Genomic DNA, 16,464 nt, shown 5'->3' on the forward strand with positions numbered 1-16,464 from the left:
ATTTCAATGAAACGCGAATGGAAAACACTTTAATTACGCGCAACACTGCTGTCAAATTGTAATGACAGCTTCATACAACAACGTAGTGGCGGTGCGCGTAAAACAAATTTATGTTGCTGGAAAATCGTATAAGGAAAATATGGGTCAAAGTCAACTAAAAATTGAAATAAAATGAAAAAAATTTTGAAAACCAGGTAACCGAGTTTTAGCTCAAACGTATTTATGCATCTGTGAGTAGACTTTGCGTTGCAAGCGATTTTTGTGTGTGCGCCTTCTATGCGTCAGCGAGCTTTCAAGCTGTCAAATGCGTGCTGCTATGTATGTCAAAAAATTGACTGACAACTGCTGTTAAAAGCAGTGGTGATAGTACCTTTGGCCGGCCTAAATGCCATATATGCATAAATCACAGCCAGCTGCAGCTCTATATGGCTGGCGATGCGCGACGCACATTCACCGGCGGCGACTTGGTTGGTAGTTGTTTAATTGAAATTAGGCCACTATTTCAAAGGTAAGCAATGCAGCTGATAGTAATAACTGTAAATGCATTCCAAAGAGCTTTTGGCAAGAATGTCTGCGTGGTGTGACTCAAAAACTTATAGGGTTTTTATTTCGTATTCTTTAATTGGCAACAAATATGTAAGTATGTACATTAGGGTGGCTCGCCAAAATAAGTTGAGGTTTTCCCAGAAATATAATATAAATTAAAAGCAAAATCACCTTAAATAATAGAAGACTTATTCGGCGAACTATTACGATTTACCTGAACTGAACCGACTCGAAAAAACCTCCAAAAATCGAGTAGTTTAAAAATACAAATATTTTTTCCAAAACATCACCTCAGACGATAGAAGAGCTTTTCGGAAAACTGTTACCGTATATATATATATATATATGTATATAATTTCCTTTAACTCCTACTTGAGGCGTAGGGCTAGAATAAAATTATTTAAATCATTTCGATTGTGAGCAATTTGTTTTAAGGAACTCCAAGTAGAGTTTGAGTTTGATAGATCCGTATCCACTATGCATCGCCAGAGGGTCTTTGGTCCGAAATTATAAAATTTATTATATATTAAGGCTTTCGTCAAGTATATCACTTCACAATATTTATCTTCAATATTTTGTGAAAGTCTTAAAATATAAAAAAAAATTATAGTTAAAATGGAAAAGCAGTACCGATTTTGAATTTTTTTTTTATGTATGTGATGCTCCCTTTTATACATCTGTATATTTTACAGCCGCCGTAGCCGAATGGGTTGGTGCGTGATTACCATTCGGAAATCACAGAGAGGTCGTTGGTTCGAATCTCGGTGAAAGCAAAATTAATAAAAACATTTTTCTAATAGCGGTCGCCCCTCGGCAGGCAATGGCAAACCTCCGAGTGTATTTCTGCCATGAAAAAGCTCCTCATAAAAATATCTGCCGTTCGGAGTCGGCTTGAAACTGTAGGTCCCTCCATTTGTGGAACAACATCAAGGCGCACACCACAAATAGGAGGAGGAGCTCGGCCAAACGCCTAACAGAAGTGTACGCGCCAATTATTTATTTATATTTTATTATATTTATATATATATATATTTATATTTATGCTGCTACAACAACAACAACAACATTGAAATAATTTATATCTAAAAATGTAATGAAATGAAGTGAAAATACGTCGACTATATTATCGACTACATATTGAAACTTGTGAAATAGGAACCCAAATGGAAATTGAAATGAGAACAGGAGTAGGAAAACGGCATCTAAATCCAAGTCACATAAAGTTAATTTTGAAAACATAAAATAAAATTTCCTTATTGCTCATTTCAATAATAATTTATTTTTTACATTTGTAGTTCAACTATAATACTTTTTGCAGATGGTTGGCTTTTAATTCTGCTAAGTCATTGGCTAGTTGGACTCGGTCTGGGACTTCAAATCACCTCACAAATAAAAGTATTATTCCTCGGGTACCCAGTCAAAATTGCTATTTTTCGACATCACTCGATCTAAGGTCGCTCAAAGGTTACAATAATTTAATTGTTTGTCTCTACATCTCCCACAATTCTTAGACATTACAGCAATTTTTGTGGAAAGTTTTAACCCTCTAATTCCTCTATAGATGACGCTTTTTTGTAGATTTTGTAGTAAAGGGCAAAAAATATTCATAACAGAGATATATAATAATCTGCAATAATCACGTCTACTGCGCTTACCGTTAGATGAACAAGAATGGAGGCAGCGCTTACTAAGTCAGTTGAAATGAAAATTAAATTTTAATTAGTCGAGCCAAAGAGCACCAGGAGATTTGGTGGCTCCTAAAACAATCAGGCTAAAAAGCCCATTGTATTTAGAGCTCTGAAAACAGGGTGGATAGTCAAGGGGGAAAGGAGAAAAGTATCAGAGAAAGAGATAGAAAGAATAGGAATAGGAATAGGAATAGGAAAGAATAGAGACAGAGACAGAAACAGAAGTAGTTAGTCCTGTGAGAATTTTCCAGATTCTTTGGTAAACCTGTAAATATCCTCCAGTTTTAGAGAACGAATATTACTCATTCTCATGACATAGGAACCCAAAACTCGTAGCCTTGCTCTAGCAAAGGCAGGACGCTCACAGAGAAAGTGCTCAGTGCTATCCGCCTCCTCCAAGCATGACAGGCACACCGGGTCCTCAATGATTCCAATGCTGGTCATATGCTGACCCCATGGGTTGTGTCCTGTAATGATACCGACCATCAACCGAGCGTCTTTCCTTCCAAGTTTTAGTAGAAAGTTTAACAGTTTTCTGTTCGGACTTGTCACAAAACACTTTGCAGTTCTGCAGCGTTCTAGGCCGGATCATCGCCCTTTATGTAAATTGCATACATAAGTTAGTTACAACAACACATACATAGGTATATCACTAAAATTCTTGTTCGATTATCACCCGCCTACCTGTTTGCGTAATAAATGAATTTCACACAAAGCATCTGAAACTTCCAACTACAGTAGAAACTCGATTCTTGTACACCTCGATACTTGCGACATTTTTTTTTTCATTCCGTACTCAGTACTTGCGATATTGAAAAATGTTACCTCAATATTTGCAACATTTTTTTTTATATTCCCCTTCTCTTTTGCTCTTTTTACGTTGCATTTTTGAGAATAAAGCTCGTGGAAGTAACGGAGATGCAATTCTGGTAATGACATTTTTCAAATTGAATCATCAGAATTAATTTAGGGAAGTACCGTAGAGTTCATTAGTTGATGAAATGACAGGTTTGCGTTAACTTTTGCATGGTGCGGTCTCATAATGGCAAAGAGAAAATTTACGTGGCTTACAATGAAAAAAAAGCTCACATTCTGAACAAACTAGACACGCGAATTTTCATTAAAGTTTTAGCTAAAAAAACTTTGATGTGCATAGAGCAACAAAACTTAAAAAGAAATTAACAATAATTTTTGGACAAATTTAACAAAACAATTATGGATTTCAGTTTGACAAAAGAGCAGATAAGCAGTGCCAATGAGTTTGAATTATTTTGGATGCTCTTACCCCATAAAATTATTATGCGCTCGACCAAAGCTTTGGCTCCGGGGAACAAAATCAGAGAAAATAACATTCTTTGCTTTTAAAAATGCTGCTGGAAACAATAAAGTGAAAATAATGGATATTAAGAAATCCGCGAAATCCGAGTTCATTAAAAATGTGTACTGATATGCCTGTGTTCTACAAAGAAAGTAAAATTGGTTGCATGACCTTAACTTTCTTTCAAGAATGACTCCAAAGAATATTTGTTCCAGAGTTAGGTTAATTTTTTATCAAAACAAAGAATCCTATTTCAATCCAGTTAAAATTGCTCAAATAAACAGGTAAAAGAGTTCCTTAATGCGTAAAATCTCCCGGAAAAAGCATTTAGTTTTATTAACTTGCAGGAGCGACTTCATGGAGAAACAATTGCAAAAAAGTAGTTGAAAATTTTTTATTTTGCAAAAAAACAAAAAAAATCGAAATTTTTTCGAAATTCAATATTTCAAAAAGTGTATTTATTTTTGTTAACTTTTTCCAAATCAAGAGGACACCTAAGCTGAATGCCCAGTAGCTAAAATGAGTTGTGTTTGAGTAATGAATTTTTGCGTAAAAAACCTGTTTCGCACTTTTTGTTTTTTGCAAAATAAAAATTTTTTAACTACTTTTTTGCAATTTTTTCTACATGAAATCGCTCGTGTAAGTAATGACAATCATTTTGAACTCAAAATTATTAAAATCGGTTCATTTTTGACTTTTATGAGCATTTAAAAAACAAATTTTCTTATATAATTAAAAAAAATCGATTTTGAGCCGAAAAACAAAATTGCCGATAAATCGTGAAACAAATTTTTTTCGGGCGAACAAAAAAATACGTGTCTCATTATTTTGACCAGAGAGCAACATATTTGAGTTACATCGAAATCGAAGAACATGACCCGAATAGCCCGGTTGAATTGAAATGGAAAGCACCAACAATGTTCTCTGCCATACCAAAGAAGGCGAGTTAAAGAGCTAAGACAGCCAAATATCAGTAATGTTATTTCCTCCAAACAATACGGCTGGAATACAGCCCATGGATCAAAACGGCTTACTAATTGACCTATAAAACATCCTTCTTAAGTCACAGTGTTGCTCGTGAAGAAATCATCAATGAGTCACAGCGAAATATCGACCTGAAAAACGCAATTTGCGCTTTTTAGCTAGCGCATGGGATACTTTTACTGCAACTTCAATCCGGTTATCGTTTTAAAAACTTGTTGAAAAAGCGTCTGACTTTGATTGTGAAAATATCATTCCACTTTCGGAGTTATAATTACAGACCGCTGATGATGCATCCAATACTCAATTCATTACAACTTTGCTTCGGGAGGTGCAACTATTGTATTAAGTTTCCCAATCTTGAATCGAGCAATGGATTGTTGAACCTCATTCGGTACCCACAGCTTTAAATCAAGAATTCTGTAATGAAGGCAACGAAACGGCCTGTGAAGGAACTAACGACGTGTTGCTAAGTACGAATAAAATTATCAATATCAGCATTCAATATATGCTTGGATTGAGCAAAACAATGCTTGCTTAAAATATGTTACGACGTTGCAGACAGTCAAAAACAGTGCCATACTGAACAAGCGACTGTGAGCGAAACAAACTGAAACTTTCTTTGATTTCAAATGAAACTTATTCGCATTAAAGTGTATTTAATTAATATAATAAAACCAAATGAACTTGGTTTGTTATCAGTAAAAAAACCTTTTTTTAATTTGTGTGGAAAAATAACCATCAGTACTTGCGACAACCTCGAAACTTGCACCGAGCGCCCGGTTCTCATTACATGCAAGAATCGAGTTTCTACTGTACTTGAATTGTATGTTTATAATCTCACTGCATGCCTTCGAAGAAATCATTGTCAGCTTTCCAAGACTTTCCATCGCTGATAACTTCAATGTGTACTCGCTTTTACAATTTCATGTGAAGCGATATCTTCCGCTCAGCTTTGTGGGCACACCTACAATCGCTCGTGAAAATCTTTACGTGTCGCTAATGAGGAAAACTATGCATTTTAACACTTAATTATATATAATTGTGGCAGCATTTGTCAAACCTTTGTATTTGAGATTCTATACATGGCTAGAGCTGCGCGTGTTTTTTTTTTTTCTTTTTTTTTCATTTGGAATAAAGTCTGAAAAGAAGAAATTTAGACGAACAGCAGGTAAGCATGTGAGTAGCCTTTGTGATGGGCATGCCAACATTGTACGGGTAGTAAGTCAGATAAAGCTATGCTGTAAGCAGCCGAAGCTAAGCAATGCGGTACCCCCATTCTAATGTTACAGCTTTGTATGTTTGTACACGTAGACGTACCTCGTTTATGTAGAAGATAAAGATTCTCTGCAGCTTGTAAGCTTGAAACAAAGTGTCAACGTGGTAACAGCGAGGCGCACGGATCACTAAATTATGCTCGGTCACGATTTCGAACAATTGTCAGCAACATAGCCCAGCTGGCTTCCTCGCGCTCTTAAGCTTGTCTGGCGCCGTCGCAGCACGACAACGCGCTCATCATGTACGAGTCTGCATACATACGTGCATATCTACATACTTATGTGCATTTATATGTGCTGCGCGATAATTAGTGAGGCGATTTATTTATTTTTCAGCACCTCAGTGAGTTAGTGAAAGAATTTTTTCCACATATCTCAGGCAATACATGCCGGGGTACGAACGTAGAAAAGTTTATTTTGATTTCACATGAGCGGCAACTGTCAATTATCAATCGTCGGCATTGCAAGCTGATTCTAATAAGCTAAGTTATTCTTCACTTTCTGGTAGAATTACTGCTATCTGAGAGATCAACTTTCCATTGCGCGTTCCCCGCATGCCAAAGAAAGAAAATTTATAAATATTTTCTAGTTAATCCTCCTTCGTATACACTCGCATGCAGCTTAAGAATTCTTGCTTTCATTCTTTAGTGAATGAAAGAAATATAGGAAAGCTAAGATGCTTTCTGTGTCGCTTCGTCCAGTTGCTATGTCGTTGAGAATAAGTTTTTGTCATTTGAAGCCGAAATTTATTTCCCTAACGAATGAATGAATTCTTTTTGCTTTACGCTTTACCCTGTCAGCAAACAAAGAAGTTAATTAAATTGTGAAAAGTTTATGGTTAACTATGATTGTAGTTTCTTGTTCTCCGACTGACAATTAAAACTATTGTTTTAGAAATTAGTTTATAGAATTGGGAAAAAAATGGCATGCATTTGTTATATGGAGAAAAGCGCAACACAGCCAGCAAAAAAAAAATTAATTTGAATTTAAATTTTGAGTTAATACGCACTTGCACTTTATTATACTAGAATTCAATGGACTATAAAACGGCAGACCTGAATCTTTCTAAACATTCCTAAAAAGTGTGAAATTTTAATGAAAATTGTTTTTTTGAATTTGCACAAAGTTTGAAACTATAATTTATTTTTATTTAGTGTAGAATGAACTAAATATATTTTTATGAAAAATTTTTGAAAACTAAAAAACCAAAAGAAAAGTTCTAAGAGCTGCTCAAAATATCGTATTCCGTTATTGTAGTAAGTGTATACGTGTAATGAGCGAAGCCACATCAAATGATCCAGAATTTTGGAAATCGCCCGCAATTTTTCTAAAAATTGGTTTATTTCCAAGCCTGAGTAGGTATAATGAAAAAATAATCGTAATTTTCAGATTTATTCTACGCTGAAAATTTTTGGAAAAAAAGTTTACAAAGTGAAATATCTCTTCGTTCTTTTTAAGATTTACATTTTTTTTTTAGTAATATAAATTAGGGTAAAATATACCTACTAAAAAATTTTTTTCTAAAAAATTTAGAAAATTTTAGAAAATATTTTTAGAAAATTTTAATAGAGTTTTGGTTGTTTTTATTTTCATGGACTCAGGCAAAATTTCTCATTTCACTCAAGACCCAAAAAAAGGATTTAAAGGTTAGGGAGAGCCTAGTAGGGTGAGAATTCATAACTCCTTTGCGAACTTACAAGATTTTTTTTTTTGAATCTCGAGAGAATCTCGAATGCTCACGCATTCTCAATACACTCGGTCCAAATAATCTAAAATCTAAGTCTAGCAAAAGCCAGACAGCGGCTGAGTAAATTCTCTGTACTATTGTCCTAGATATACACAGGTGGATCATCGATGTTAGATGAGGTTAGTATAAATGGATGCGCTTGTGAGGGGCTCACTTGAGCACATATTCAAAATTTGTTCGTTGTGATACCATACATGGGAAGGGAGGAGAAAGGAGAAGGAAAGGAGCCAGACAGAAAGACGGAACTTTAAAACGCCAAGGGAGGCCAGCAAATACCGCTGGTCTAGCGGAAAAGTGAAAGCCCAAATGTCCAAATATTTGCCAGAAGAGAGCAGAGCAGCTGAAAAGGTGCTGAGATGATTCCACCTCGTCCTCCATTCAGCTTCTGTATAAAGGTCTTCAAACAATGCCAAACCTCCCGTATCGACACCTAACGGACAGTGTCCGGTGGTGATACCTACCAAATACTGATAGCTGTGGTTAGAGCCTTAGAAGTTCTCGTGAGCGCCCCCGATCTACCCGCGGTCACAAAGATCTCACGACTTTGCACGTTTACGCACTAGCCCAGCACTCGCTGAGTTGACGTAAGGCCCGGCTTTCCAGTAGCAGACCACAGGTTCTTAAGCGAACTCCAATCCTCTCATATTGCGATGAGGCCGTCTCAGGGGTCTCCTGTCTAGCCAGCTCATCAGCCCAGCAGCTTCCCTTTATGCCGCAGATACGGGTAACCCAAATGAGCCTAACATCGAAGTATTCGGATGCAATCGAGAGAGAAGTCAGGCTTTCCGCTACTAATTTCAAACGCACAAACAACGAACACCAGGCTCAAATTGTCACTTGGCTGTCGGAGTAGATATTAAGTCCTTCGCAGTAATTACAGAAGTAAGCAACCAATCCACTGCCCTTAATTGCGGCTGCCTCCGCATGGAAAACACTACAGTGATCCGGAAACCTAAAGTTGAGCTTGATTGGGAGATCTTCGCAGAATACTCTCCCACTAACTCTGCCCACCAGCTTCGAGCCATCCGTAAACATATTTGCCATGCCCTGTCTCCAGATGCTGCTACACTCGTCCAGAAGCCTAAAACGATCATCGATGTTTGTGCCATAGATTATTCCCGGTAATTAGTCCTATCAGAGTTCGTAGCTCTCTTTTTCTCTGTTTGAGAGGTATTTTTACTGCCACTCTGTTAGACTTTTCCAGAAAGCACGGCGCACCGCTAATAGGCTTAAACAGAAATTCGGAAGTTAAATGCAAATGGTGGAAGAAGCCACTCTGCAGGACTGTATAAGCAATATGGAAATTCGACATCTGAACTGAAAATCACGCATTTAATTTATTGGAATGGTGTCAGCTTAAATTCCGTTCCAAAGTTTATACTCCTACAAGGGTACAATGTGAACTATGCCCACTATAATGCACTTTCCTTCCTTGTACTGCCAGCTCAGACCAGCTGTCTTATTCTGTACTTACTTGAAATTATTCTGCAGCGAACTGCGAATCCCTTTTGTGCTGAGTGCGCCCTAATTAAATTACTTTAAAGACCTTAAATGTAAAATCTAACGAAGTATTTGCAGCACTTCTTCCACATAACTTCGCTTTCTACTGCCACAATTATTATGGTTTCCTAAACCCACTGCACCATTTCTTCTGCAAGCAGCGCTGAAAAGTACAATGAACCTTTGCTCTGTCTCATTAAGCAAATGCGAGTATTACCCCACAAACGGTCACAAATTGCATGACGCGATTGCAGGTTGCGACAACAGATGAGAATTAAAATAAGTACTTCATATACATACATACATACATTCATGCTTGTATTAAATATTTGTACGTATATTTCCCAACCAGCGACTTGACAACTGTCACAAATGCAGTGTGTGTGTGTGTGTGTGTGTATAGTATATACAAACCGTTAGACACCGCAAAAATGTCTATGTGACAGTGTCAGCGAGCACAACTGTCATCTTCATCGGATTGACACATAGCGGTGCATGAACGATATTACCGCTGTTGGAGAGTACGAGTCAGCGAGCGATTGCAATGCCCTACCACCTCCATGTGAATAAGCTGTGAAACGAATTATAAGGCACACACGCTCCCACACGTACATAAGGCGAATAAAGGGATTCTCAAAAGGTGCGCTCGAACTTTGATAATGCATAGGGGCCAACTTGGTAAATCCTAACCAAGTGGGTTTGCGTGTGACTTTACATAAAATACATCTTGTCAGACATCCCCAATTAACGAAGAACAAGTTAGCTTTTTGAGTAAACGAAAAAATATAAAACAAAAAAATTCCTTTCTTAATAATGTAAGGTATTTTTGTCAGCATTTATTAGAGAGAACCTGCTACAAGAGTAGGTTTAAGACAACCACATAAAACGTTCAAAAAAAAGCATTCGATAAGACATCTCAATAATTTTTTTGTAAATGTTCATACTAGACTACATCTGGGTTGTTTTTCTTGAATAAATGTATAGCCAAACTATAAATGTTAGTTATACAGCAACTAAGAAACATTTATTCTCAATGATATGAATGGGATTAAAGGACAATATATCAATGTGAGGGTTTCCGAAGTAATCGACACTGACACCAGTGATTTTAACCCAACTGCTTCAACTTGGATTCAAAACTGTCTGCAGGTATGACACGTCGGATGATGGAAAAAGCTTTTCTTAAGGTACTTGACCACCTTGGAAAGCTAAAAAGTACAACATATTCAATAATTTTTTTTTCATGTTCTGTATAATATATTAAAATAAATTTTTTTTTAAATTTTTATTTAGAGCTTATATAATACAAAAAAAATTGATTTATTAAAATTTCTTTTTTTAACATATATCCAGGAGGCGCCAAAGTCGAGGCCTGAAGAAAATCATGTCTTGCGGCGGACAGTTAATCTTAGAAATGGTAATTCTAAAACAAAAGAGAGAAACAAAATTTTCAAAAGGAAGGTTCCTTGCGTGAGAATTTACCACAAACTGACAAAAAAAAAATAATAAAAAAATGGCGGATGTTTGAAAAAAAGTTAAGAAAACACCCCTGTTTTTCACAATGTTATGCTTAAAAAGCAATACTTTATTAACTTTTTTTTTGCAAAATGTGGTAAATTGGCATACAAAACATCTTAACAAATAAAACAAGACCAAAATCATTAAAATCGGCTAAGCAGTTTCGGAGATAAAGTGTCCGCCATTCGAAAAAAAGTAATTTCTGAAAAAACGCGTTTAAAGTTAAAACTTGCTATTTTCTTTCCGCTGAGTCAGCAAGTAATGAGTGCAGGATGCGCCTGCACATTTTCACTGATTTCACTTTGTTAGAATTCGAATTTAAAAAAACAGTTTCAGGTGATGATTTTTAAAAGTATAAGGATTGAAAAAATGTAAAAAAAAAAAATTTAATTTTTTGAAACTTATAAGGTGGTCAAGTACCTTAATAGCAGCCACCTTCGTTGGGAGATGGCAAACCTCCGAGTGCATTTCTGCCTCGAAAAATTATTCCCAGAAAAACCCTCTGCCGTTTAGAGCTGGCATGAGAGTGTAGCTTCTTCCATTTGTAGGACAAAAGGCAAAATGAGCATCATATATTGAAGGATATGGAATTTTATACGATTTAACAACACATTGGAATTGTTGATATTCATTACCCATATCAGCGGCCCATTCACCAAATGTGCGGCTGCATAAACAAGCAAAATTACTGAATTTGGAGCCGCAACAATTCATGGAAGACTTAGCAGGTGACTCTATACACTGGAAAAGCCACTGTTTAATGAGAATTTTTTCCCGGCGAATTTTCGCCACTTATTTTTGAAAGCTGCGCAAGGAGCAGGGTTCATTGTCGATGGTGGGCGACATTGGACGTTCATAATAAACTTTTTGTAGCCTAGGATGGACTGAATGGTTCTCACAAATATGTGGTTTCAACGGGTTGGTGTCACTTACCAAAATATAAAAATTTATTGGCTAAAAAGTTCAAAGACTTTGTCATATCGCATGACGGCGAAATTCAATAGCCACCGAGGTCTTGTGAATTAAGTTAGGTTTGGTTAGAGTAGTTGCTTTACCGCACGACACTAACCACTTATTTACATGCATCATCAAGCCTACTCACCTAACACTCCCTCACCCTCTAGACCCAACCTATCGAAGCATCTGGGCCTGCATGTTAGATGAGTTAGACGAAAACGATCGGTGGGTAACACCACACTGGTAAAGTTAAGTAAACTGCTGCTACAACAGCAGCAACAACCGCACTGAATGCCAACATAACTTGCGTTCTTCTTAAAATTTGGCGTTTTTATGTGGAGATATTTTACTTATAGAAAACTAAGATGCAACACCTAAAGCGGAACTTGAAATAATGCGTGTGAAAAAAAAAAAAACAAAAAATAGTTTCATATATTATATATCATTTAAAATGTTCATTTTATCAATTCAAAGTTCAAGCGCTCTTAATGCTAACCCCTTTAGATATCTAAATGTTTCCCTTGCTGCAGTGCACATTTAATTGCTCGCCATGGCAGCCGAGCGTACTGAATTTTACACCACTGTAGTTGTTTCAACTTTAATGGTTTCCGACTGCTTTGTGTCTCCAGAGTTCGTGTGCTGCACTCATTTTTTTATTTTTTCACATCCATCGCTTTTTCTGCTGCCCAGTTATGTAGCCTATTTTTTATACAAATCTTCTTTACTCGTTTGTCAGTCACCGCGGGAGTAACTGTTATGACATTTCATTGCTTTTGCACCGTAAGTTGTGTTTTACCCTCCACTTTTTTCTTTCTTTTTATTGTTTTTTATTCAGATTTCGTTTCGTGCATTCATTTATTTAATTAAGAAAACTGATTTGCCTACCTTAGCTTTGCTTAATTACACCGCAATTAGAAATGCGGTATGTGAATTTTCGCTTATTGCAATATTTTGTCTGCCAATGTTGCGCATGCGCTATGCACGCACGAAAGCACGCTTCACACACATTGCTTTAAATACATACATTACACACCACTCCACTCCGCTCCGCCCTACTCGTCGCATTCACAAACGCCAGAATGCAATAATTCTGCGCACGATTTGGGAAGTTGTGCAATTTATTAAGTATCCACCTACGGCACCTTGCCGCTCATGCTGCGCAAGCACTCACTCACGCTCGTGTTCCATACTTCATACCCGCGCAAATGCCATAAGGTCTTGGCATTAGCTGGACGTGATGAGGCACTTCTATGCGGTGCGGTGTCTCCCCACCAACCTGTGCACCTTCCTTCCGTTCTTGTCTGCTCATTTGCGCTTAATGACTTAAACACCGCAGTCTGCCGTCCAGTTGGTTGGCGGTTAGCCCGCGGCGCTGCACTTTCAGTTAATTTGTATGCAACCGGTGATGAGTTTCATATGGTTGCTTCTTGCCATAATTTACGGTATGGTTGGCACGGATGGCGGCGGCATTGTCTTCTTGCTTGTAGATATGTACTTACAGGCATATGTGCATATGTGGATATTCATAATTCTTGGGGTACTGCATTCGCACTACATAGAATTGTGCAAATTTCAATTTTGCACGCAACGAAGGCGCTGCCATCACCTTCACATGCACATATCCATTTCCATTCAACCTGCCGGTGTGCTTCGCAATAAACAACTCCCTAGGAGTTGGCCATGTCGGAAGGGTTTAAGGAAGTCGTCGGCGATTCTTCCCGTTCAGTCTGGTCGAAGAAGCCTTACATTCTTACAACTGTGAGTAGTATAGATTATTTTACGATTGTTTTACTCTTTTTAGACTCAGTTCACTTACACCATCCGCCTAAGCGTCTGCAACTTTAATACTAAAATCAATAAGTCTGCGCTGTTTTTTGCTCCCGTTTTCCCTCCAACTTTCCCGTCTGCGCTTTAACGGAAGCGCTTTGTCTGCTGCCTGCCTGCTTATCTGACATCGACGACTTTGTTTATTATCTTATTAATTTTGTTCTTATTCCTTCCTCTCTTTCCTTCTTTCAGGTAACGTACCGTATTAATATCGATTGTCCGGCTCTGGTTTTGCTTTCATTGGGGCGTACCAGCCCGGTGGATGGTTTATGCGTGCATGGGCACACTCATAAGGCTGCGGTGATATATGGTAGGACATGACTTGCAATTAATAATAACAATAACCACTGTCTCGCTTATGATTTTTTAATGATAATCATATTTTTATGGCTACAAGTTCATCAGTGCGCTCCGAATAAGGGCTGCATGCGTAGGCCTTTCGGAAAATTGAATGCGTAACTATTTCTTTCACATAGACTAGAGTGTTGAGTTTTTTGTTGCTGATCAGAATATGAAATCCTGAGGCCTTTGTGAAGCGAATTATGTCCGTAACAGAATCTTAAGACTCACAGTAGTAGGAAGAACGGAGATAAGTTATTTTAAAAACAATGGTTCAAAAATTATTTCTTAGTAATATCCACCTTTGGCGCTTACACGCTTTTTGGGTGTTTGGCTGAGCTCCTCCTCGTATTTTTGGCGTGCGGCTGATATTATTTTTTTTTGAGGAGTTTTTCATGGCAAAAATAACCTCAAAGATTTGTCATTGCCTGCCGAAGGGTGACCGCTATTAGAAAAAACATTTTCTATGCTTCATGCACGAAGATTCGAAACTAAGCAATACCGAATGGTAGTCACGCACCAACACATTCGACCACGGCGGCCGACAGTTGGTGCTACGTTACCGGAACGACCCCGATTTACTATATATCCGGCCAAGGACTGTCATTCCTCGTACATGTATGGAGAATGTTTGCAACAGCCAAGGCGGCCGAAGAAGAACATTAAAGTATATTGAGTGTAAATAAGTTCTAGAGCGACTTCTTCCGTAAAAGATCATGTTACAGACGGGGGTGATCGCTATCAAAAGAAATTTTATCTATTTTTTTGGAGTTTCATGCGCGGAATGGACATCAAATCCATACCAACAGGCCTGCCGACTTCAACGCAGTCTGAAATATTTTCTATCAACCTGATATTCTAAAGAAAACAAAATTTACCATTATCATCAACAAAAAAAATCGATGGGCGAAGAAAGGATGATCAAATACTGAGCTTTTGAAGTTATTTTACGACAGCCATGTCTTCTTTTTTACTTTGGCGTCTTAAGGATACAAAAATTCGCCAGTCGTTAAGACAAATTAGAAGCAAAAAGTGAACTCAAGTTCCTCTCTATTTGCTCAACTCAAAGAGGTACAAGTAGGTACTGAATTGAATTCTTTCAGGGCTGAAGCGAGTGAAGTCGCTACAATTTAATGCGTATCTGACTGCACTATGCCGACAGCCGCCGTAGTCGAATGGTAAGAGCCAATCGATGGAACCCGTTTTCGAAATCCTTTGTGAGCATTAAAAACCAAATAAGAGAATTGGTTTTTCTAAAAGCTTCTCAATGCTTCCTCCGAAGCTCGCCGATTACTTCGGTAACCCTCAAATTCATATAATGTCCCTTAATCACAATACTCTTGATAAAAATAAAAGGTATCAAGTTGCCGTAAAACTAGCATTTATAGACTAGCAGACTACCTTTCTTCCTTCTGGGTTGTTGCGTGACTACTATTCGGAAGTACACGGGTTCGAAATACCAAATAATACAAAAAGTTTTTTTTTAATAGCACTCGCCCCTCGGCAGGCAATGACAAACCTCCGAGAGTATTTCTGCCATGAAACAGCTTCTCATTTGCCAACCGGAGCTGAAATACAACAGTAGTTTGCTCTATTTGTGGAGCAACATCAAGCCGCCGCAAAGCTTGCTGACGCTATAAGACCCATAGATCATAACCGGAATCTTGCTCTTTGCCGATGATGATACTTTCGAAAAAGCATATTTCCATACTTTCTGTCATTTTCAAAAGAACTGAGACATAGAATTGGCACATAATTCCATTTTATAGCCCATTTTAATATCGATTTCAACAATTCGAAACGGGTTTGCTCATATCTGGATTGCTGAAGTATTCGGGATGACAGTTTTCGAAAAACTTCCGCACCTTTCAAAAAACTCGGCTGTCAAATAATACAGGCAATGGAATCACATGCTTTATAAGTTTGAAGACATCATAGACAAGATTAACGAACCCATTTCCGAGGGTAGGTTGGATCATTTAGTCTGAATGGGTTCGATTTTTCCATTTGTTGAAATTCGTGTTACGGTAGGTCGGGTGATACCAAAAGCCGGTCTCCGCTTGATGTTCCCAATAGGCCTTAGCTTGTGGAGCGAAAAGCTCCGTTGTGCATTTTATGTAACTCAGCTACATCCACTAAGGCAAAATATAAGCCTGCAAGGCGAATTTAGGCCAAGAAGAACTTAAGCCTCGGTATTTTTAAGTACTCCAGTTATAGAAGACTAATGATCTAAGACCTCTTACTGAGGTAATGGCCAGCTTACATGTTTTCCCCGCACAAACGAACATGAAAAAATATGAGTGGGCATTTTTTATATTTATTTATATATATAAACCAGAATCATTCTTTCACCTCATTATGATAACTAATAAACATATTCACGAGCACTTTTTGGGTTAGTAATTTAAAGTGAACTAAATTTAAAACGAATCAAACAACTCCGAAGCTCGGAAGCTCGGCGGCTTACACGATCTTAAAATCACTCCAACAGCTGAAATCCGTTAACCTACAGCAACATTCGCAGCAGCTAACGTGAGACCAGTTGTAAAACCAAAAATGCATCATCTGTTTTTGAGGATGAACTAGAAATATTTTGGCCTCAACACTGGATATAATTCTGTTCCTCAAGAAGGCATGCGGAGTGAAAACTTTGTAAAAACTACTTGCTATACTCTTTTTCAAAATCTGATCTCACTACGCCAAGTGTTTAAATTTGATTCTACCGCGCAATGAAAATTTCAAGTAACATGCGAAAACTGCACCTGA

This window comes from Anastrepha obliqua, chromosome 5, assembly GCF_027943255.1.
Source record: "Anastrepha obliqua isolate idAnaObli1 chromosome 5, idAnaObli1_1.0, whole genome shotgun sequence".
Lineage (NCBI taxonomy): Eukaryota > Metazoa > Arthropoda > Insecta > Diptera > Tephritidae > Anastrepha > Anastrepha obliqua.